Source organism: Fundulus heteroclitus, unplaced genomic scaffold (genome assembly GCF_011125445.2).
Source record: "Fundulus heteroclitus isolate FHET01 unplaced genomic scaffold, MU-UCD_Fhet_4.1 scaffold_162, whole genome shotgun sequence".
NCBI lineage: Eukaryota > Metazoa > Chordata > Actinopteri > Cyprinodontiformes > Fundulidae > Fundulus > Fundulus heteroclitus.
The window spans coordinates 343,602-351,101 of record NW_023396574.1 but is presented as its reverse complement, the minus strand read 5'-3'; the positions used below and the strand labels follow the sequence as shown (position 1 = coordinate 351,101).

The following is a 7,500-nucleotide window of genomic DNA, read 5'->3' as shown; positions in this document are numbered from 1 at the left end:
TCTTGATGTTTGCCACAGGATTAAACACATTGCCTCCCTCTGGAATTCAGCCACGAACCAAACTGATTTTTCAGTCGACTTCTCGCTTCCCAGTCAGCAGAACCTGTGCAAACACAATCGAAATTCCGATTTCCAAGACTTACGACCAGTTTCAAAATGACATGGATTTTGGAATACAAAACTCTCCTGGTTTTGGACTCCAGTAATTATTCATTTGAAAAATGGAATCAGAAAACACTTATGTGAAAGTTGGACTCACATTCCATTACATATCAGCCATGTTCTTGAGTCTGATATAATTTTCCACACAGGACTCCCAAGTCAAGGGATGCAGCACACCACTCTGTAGATCTTCAAAGTGTGCCTGAAGATGGTCATCTCCACATTGACTGTAGGTTGACTCAAAAGCAAACTGGCCCAATTCCTCCTGTGTGACTGGGAACCCACAGTCAATTCCAAACCTGGAAGTAAAATATGCATGTCAGTTCTGGTTTAGCATTTATGTTTTCAGTTTTCCAGCAGACTGTACTTCTAGGCATGTGGGCAGCAAAAGTATTTTGTAGTTCATGAATAAGCAAAAAGTTCCGCAAAAGTTATGTGTACCTGTGGGAAGTGATAGGAGGATCAACAAGCTCTAATGCAGAGATCTTCAACAGGGGGTTGAAAAAATACATTACAGTAATTTGAATCCAACATATCAAAAGCAAAGATAAATTGGTCTATTTTTAAAAAAAAAAAAAAAAAAAAAAAAAAGTTTACATTTTGAAGATAGGCTTAAACGAAATTTCGTTCTGTATGCACTCTGTGTATACAAAATGACAATAAAGAAAGTCTAAGTCTATCTGAAAGTAACCACTATGGTAGCAATAAAGTTAAGCTTAAAGATTCCCTGTGCCTTCCACATGTAAATTTAACTTTAACAAATGATGTATAAATAATATCCATTTATGTATACAATATATGCTAGAGGGGTCCCTACTCAGTCTCTTTTTCAGATAAGGGGTCCCTGGACTAAAAAACATTGAAGGTGACTGCTCTAATAGCATTATTGTACTTTAAATTCTGTTTTGCAAATTTTGGAACAAATCTTTGAAAATAAAGTAACTTTTTGTCAAACAAACAAAAAAGATTATTATTATTATTATTATTATTATTATTATTATTATTATTATTATATAATGACAGATTCATTTTTAGAATCTTTATTTTTAGGGAAAATTATTTGTACTAAAAGCTATTCAATGTGCAACTGAATGTACTTGCTTTTCAGACAGTAACTAGAAGAAAATGTGATTTAAAAAGGAAGAATCTGTTTTGATTGAAGAAAAAACAACAACAACCTGTGAGGCAGGTTGTACATGACATCTGGTTGACCAGATGGACAGTGAGACTGGTTAACAGGTCTGATGGAATGCGTGTTCCACTTTCCCTGCATTCATCAAGGTCCCTCTGTAGCACACCTAGGAACACGAACCGGATAAGACATGTGTGCTCCCGACTGCCACTGAAGAGATGTCTCTCCCTCAAGTCATTCATGAGGTCAATCCAGAATTGAGACCTGAACACAGACAGAGATGTAGTTTTTTAAGGTGATGCAGATCCATGTTATGGATTTAAAATTTCACATTTCAATGATCATTATAAAACTCTAAACCTGAAGTGCCACAGAAATAGTTGGTAAATGGGGTCTCTTAGTTTTAAGTGGTGAGAAAAAAAAGGAAAGTCTAAAGTTATTGTTACGACCCCAAAGGTCTAGGGGTCCAGGGGAGGTAACATAAAAGTGTCTAGAGAAAAGTAGTATAATAAAAAGGTGATTCATTACAAAAAGAATGGGTTTTAACAAACACAAAACAATACAACCCAGTTTAACACAAAATAAAGGTCACATAATCTTAACAGTGCTTAGGGTAAATTAAATTACTACATGTTCAACCAAACTAGGAAGCACAACTAATTCAAAATGAGCCCAAAACAATCACAAACACCAAAGGTGGGGGAACAGCTTAACTAAAGCCACTTCCTACTAGCTGTCCCCAAAGAAGGAATGAGTGCTGGAGTCTTTTATACTGCTGCAGGTGGGTCTCATCAGCAGTCAGATTGGCATGGTAGTCCTCTGGTCCAATGAGCTGGCAGCTTCTCTGCAGCCTCCTTACAGCCAATCAGGTAGATGTTACATCACAGTGGATTTGCATAACAAGCCTCCTGCACAGCCTCCATAGGCCAGGGGCCGTAACATGATGTATGCGTGAGAAGTGTTTAGGGTAACAACATGCATCACTTAAGATTTACAGAATTTTAAATTTTGTTTTTGTTGAGTCCAGTCACAAGCAATTAGTTTCAGAAGTAATCAGAAATATTTAAATTCAATGACTACATATTATGTTCATTACTAGTGCTGTAAAAACATTCAAAATGTAAAAGGACCACACCTTTGTTTTCGGAAGTATGACCACCAGCTTTCGATCCGTTGCTTTGCGGTTGAGGAGCCATACATATGACTGGCAGTCCCAGCAAAACCAACAATGTGTTTTGATCTTAAGGCACACTGGATTGCCACCATTGTTCCATTTTCTGTACCACAATCTGTGCAAAGCTGCATAGGTATGATACCACATTCTGAGACACCACATTCTGAGACACAATAGTTTTGTGCAATGACCCCAGGATCATTGTATCTTGCTCCACACACCAACCACAGTACATTGCGGGAGTAGCCATCTATACAGCCACTAATGGCCAAACCATATTGTTTTAATTTCTCATAACCATCAACATGCCATACATGGTTTGGTCCACGGGAGCTGTAAACTCTTCTCACAAATCTTTGTCTTGCACGAAGTTGAACTCCTGAGGGATCAAGCTCTCTCGTCAATGCCATGACATCATCCCTTCTCACTGTGAGAGAGTACTTCTGGCGCAATGTCTGCCACATGGATCGGTAGCAATAATGCGGGCCTTCACTCTTGAGCTCTTCTTGTATGGCAGCACGGACAGTATTAAGAGGAGAGAAATGTATTTTCCTGGACAATAAAAAACCTTTTCAATTTACTCTTTAGAGAGCAAAGGCTCATTTTAACATTATGAATTGTTGCCAGGAAATCCAAAATTGCATCGTAGCTGTAGCCATCATAGAAATACTTTCTAATCAGATCCTCTTCTGTGGGGCTGTCTGACGCTGACCATGACAACATAAAGGGAGGAAAAGATTAAAAAGTAACATTTTATACAAGGACAGTCTCCATAACATCATCTGGTCTACAGTGAAGATATTCAGATGCAGTCTGCCATCTCCTCGGGACTACAAATCAAAAAAACGGGAGTGCAGGAAAATTAGGGCAGATCCCTACCACCCCTGGACATCTGTTTTAAGCCCTTTCCTCTGGTAAAAGGTCGAGGTCTACCATCAACCAAAACCTCATGCTATAAGAACTATTTCTTTCCCATGGCAGTGAGACTCATAAACTCTCCTTTGCCTTAATTGGCACAAAATCTTATTCAGATTTAATATTTAATTCTATGTACCAAGAACTACTACATTATTATGGAAGCTCTTAAAATGTTAAAAGAAATCAAATATAATCATGACTCTTCATATTTTAAACAAAATATGTATGAGCTATTTGTGTGTAGCTACTAATTAGTATTGAAACAGTGTGGGTGTGTTGAACCCTATTGTTTTGCGAACAAAAATACATATAATCAATCTACTTACTGCTGTCTTCAGCTTGGGACAAAAACTGTACATTTTTGCCACATGAGCCACAAAACACTTGAACAGTGCTCTGGTGTTGGCCACAGAAGGGACGAAACATGGAAGTCTGAAATATTGACATTGATATGGTGAATTAAGTTACTGAACTAAATAACAAACAAATATTACATATAGCGATCATGACTAAATAAAGAGAAAGGTTACATCAGAGGAATGTGAAATGTTGTTTAGTGTCTGCTGATCTTATATCTCTGTATATGAATGTTTACTCACTGTTTTGTTTAATTATTTCACCTCTCTCTTTCCTTGTCACCAGCTTCCCCCTGAGCTTTATTTCTTCTTGAGCATATCTAATACTCCTTTCTCTTATGCAAAGTTACCTTGCTGATCAACTACAGTATTCCATAATTTGTAGATATGATTCAGAGAAGAGGACACGTACGTTAATGCAATCAAAACACTCAGGTCCCCAGTTAAGTAGTTAGTTAAGTTAGCTAGGAAAGATCAGGCACACAGTGTTGTCACTAGCAAACTATTGTAGAAGTCAGTCTCAACACAGAAGCAAACTACATAAACCTGTTGCTCTGTTAAAATACTGTAAAAGTGGAGGGCCAAATGTTAAAATGAATTACTAACCTTGTTATGTCGTCTCTATCTCCACTTTTTGGTCACTCCCGTTTTCAACACAACCTCCCATGTGCTCTCTTCTCTCTCTATCCTTCCGTGGGGTCGAAAATCAGCTGTTCCCACTTAGTGCTCCCCCTAGAGGCCTGGAGCACTTCCGTTGTGGATTATTTATGCAGCACGTTTTGTATTGGTTGTGTTGTGGATTATGCAGCGCGTTTGCTGAATGCCGCACAGGTGTTGTCAAATTGAATAAAGTTGGTTTCCTAATTTGCTCGTCTTTTGCCTATTTGCAAATAGGCAAAAGACCAGCCACTGTTATTGTTTCTCCTTTACTGCCAAATCTAAAACCGGGGTAAGAACTGGCCTTCAGAGATAAGGCAGGACCAGGGGTCCGTTCTTCGTACGTCGCTAACTCAGTTTAGCAGGATTTCATCGTTTGACGATTTGGCATGATCTTGGATCGTTTGGTTCTTCGAAAGACATCCTGCACTTGTTGTCATAGCAACATGTGCGCCAGCTTAAGCCTGCTCCAGAGCAGGCTTATTTCATGTAAACAAGATTAGATCACGGCTGTATAAGCGGAGGAGATGGGGAAGTTTGCCGTAGCCATGTCCATTTTTACGACTGCAACCTGTTGCGGAAGGTGCAAGAATAATTTTTCGAATAGTTTTTCGAATTAATCACGTATTGCGCAATAGACAGGATCCTTTGCGCAATACGTGACAGTGTAATTGTAGAGAGATTTCTCTTGGTGGCTGTTATAAACAGACACACACATCATTTAACAGTGGCTTTTAAAGAGGAAAAAGTGGTGTTGGAGCCATAAATATAAAATATTTAAGTGATTTGTATGATAGTTTGCTTTTTATTTTTATCATTATCAGTAAGAAGATTGTTCGGGCCATTTTCTTGTGAGGTTTTAGTTTTACTTTGAAAGGCTTGCTTCCTGTCGAGCCGTATATGTATTAGAAAAAACTATGGATGGATTAGACACGGAGCAATACAGTTTTACCGTGTAAACTGTGGATGACTTGGAAAAGGAAAAATTTTTCATTTTTTTATGAATAAATATTTTTTTTTTGTTAAAATTCCCAGTTTGCACGTGTCCTTTACTTCCCGTCTCTAAGGAATCACACTGAAATTTGGATTCTCTTGACATAACAAGTGCCTTTTTAAAATAAAGTGTAATAATTAAAGGCTACATTTGTAGAATATTCTTGTATTCACTTTTACTTGTCCCCCATGTTCTAGTGGGTCCCGTGGAGGCTCTGATATAAAGAACAATAATATAAATTATTAAAATGCAAAAATTCATGCTGTAGGAAGTGATAGAAACATCTACCATGGACAGTTTTTACGCATTAATTTGTCTGCTGCTTTTTGCCGGCCCTCTCTCCTGGCTTTAACAGATTTTGAGGTGTTTTAATTAATGACTCAAATTCGGCATAACCTTCCATTAAAAGCTCTTGTTCTGCTTGGGAGAAAAACTTGGCGTTCTTTGCTGAAACAGCCAATAGCAGCGTTGCTGATCATTGTTTCTACTATCGATACATTTCCCCTTTTAAAACAAACGCATGAACGCGCAGTTGTCTCAGATAACTCAATCCAGCCATACTAATCGTAAACAACAGGTGTGTTCGAAGAACCAATTAGCCGGATCATGATTAGCCGGATGAAATCATCTTGGATGTCTCATTTGATCTCGGATGTTTTAAGCAACGTACGAAGAACGGACCCCAGGCCAGTATTAATATCTACACTGCATAAAGACACCTGTCCACCCCACACAATCAGTAAGACTCCAAACTTCTAACATGGCTAAGACCGAAGACACCAGAGACTAGATTGTAGTCCTCCATAAGGCTGGAAAAGTAAATGTACAAAAAAATATATAAAGTATAAATATATAAATAATTGTATTTGTTATTTCTGCATTTATTTCTATGTGTATTGGTTCCTTTATACATTTTTTATGTGGATTTATTTGTATTATTTATTTTCATATATACTTTTTGTTTTTCATTTTTTGTCACTCATAAGAACAAAGCCTACCCATAGGCTGTTTGATAGCTAGAAAACAAAGAAACCAAAACTAACTGTGGGTCAGAGAGGCCATTGGGAAATGAAAGACGTGTATAGATATGGCAAATCATAAGTGTTTGAAATGTAACAATGTCTATAACTACAAAAGTTCTATATGAAAAACATTATTTGTATCAGCCCAGGTAACGGAGATGTTGTGTTAATCCCACTTTTCTTATAAGCCTATGGTATGCTGACATACAGTAATAATACTAACACACAGAGGTTGTATGTTAAATTTATTCCTTTCAGGCTCCCATTTAAACAAACTTGTAACACGTTGATAGAAAAAAAACTTTAAAGGTTAGGGTAACAAATAACAAATAATAACAATTGACTGATCCAATTTAGCAGAATTAACTTTTCTAACAGGGTTTACACAAGTGTTCCTATTCAGTACATGCTGAACTCAAACCCACCCCTGATTGCCTCTGTAAGAACATTTTCAAAATCATGGTAGGTGACAAAATGGCGCGTCGGAAATGTAAGTGCAACTGCACAGGCATTCACAGTGGGTGGTAACACTGCTGTGTGGTCCGTAGCTCACAGTCGTCGTCAAAGTTAATAATAATTTTGAATGCCTCCTTTTCAGACTATCAGTGGTACATGGGCTGCCCAGTGGCCACTGTAGGAATGCTCTGACAGACTGTTGTCCCTTCCCGTTGTACCAGGCTAATCTCCCTTATCATTGGCGAAGATTTTCCTCTCTGGGTAGTCTTCTAACAAAAATATCAAAAGCACAATCAATTTTGCATCCTCTCTCTCTCTCCTCTTCTCACACACACACAACACACACACAACATAGTTACTTTCTTCAGGTGGCCTGGAACAAACAGTTGCTCGCAAAGGTCCTCATTGTATTTCAACACCATTCAGCCCATAGAGCCTTAGTCCCTCACAGAGCTGGCTAAATAGGGACAAGTCTCAGCTTTGCATGCAAATTAATGGCTCTATAATGTAGCACCACCTAGAGATAAAAGTTTAGTGCAGGGCCTCCCTGTGCGATGCTTGCAGCAACAAAATCTCCCCACAAGTCCTTGCAGGTGAAGGATACAAATTAAATTTGAAAAAAGATCAAT

General features: G+C 38.1%; 1 long non-coding RNA gene across 2 annotated transcripts in view; it reads right to left on the bottom strand.

The window, feature by feature from the left end:
- The window catches only part of LOC105922120, a 2,359-nt gene extending 33 nt beyond the window's left edge, over nt 1-2,326 (bottom strand). The window contains exons 1-4 of one of the 2 annotated variants that reach the window (XR_004928496.1): nt 1,655-2,326; nt 1,338-1,558; nt 260-461; nt 1-103 (exon numbers count right to left, since the gene is read on the bottom strand). The exon at nt 1-103 is cut by the window's left edge and continues 33 nt beyond it. This is a non-coding gene — a long non-coding RNA (uncharacterized LOC105922120). The remainder of the gene's footprint in view (nt 104-259; nt 462-1,337; nt 1,559-1,654) is intronic. The other variant, XR_002427596.2, reaches the window with a different exon arrangement.
- Between the last annotated feature and the right edge of the window lie 5,174 nt (nt 2,327-7,500).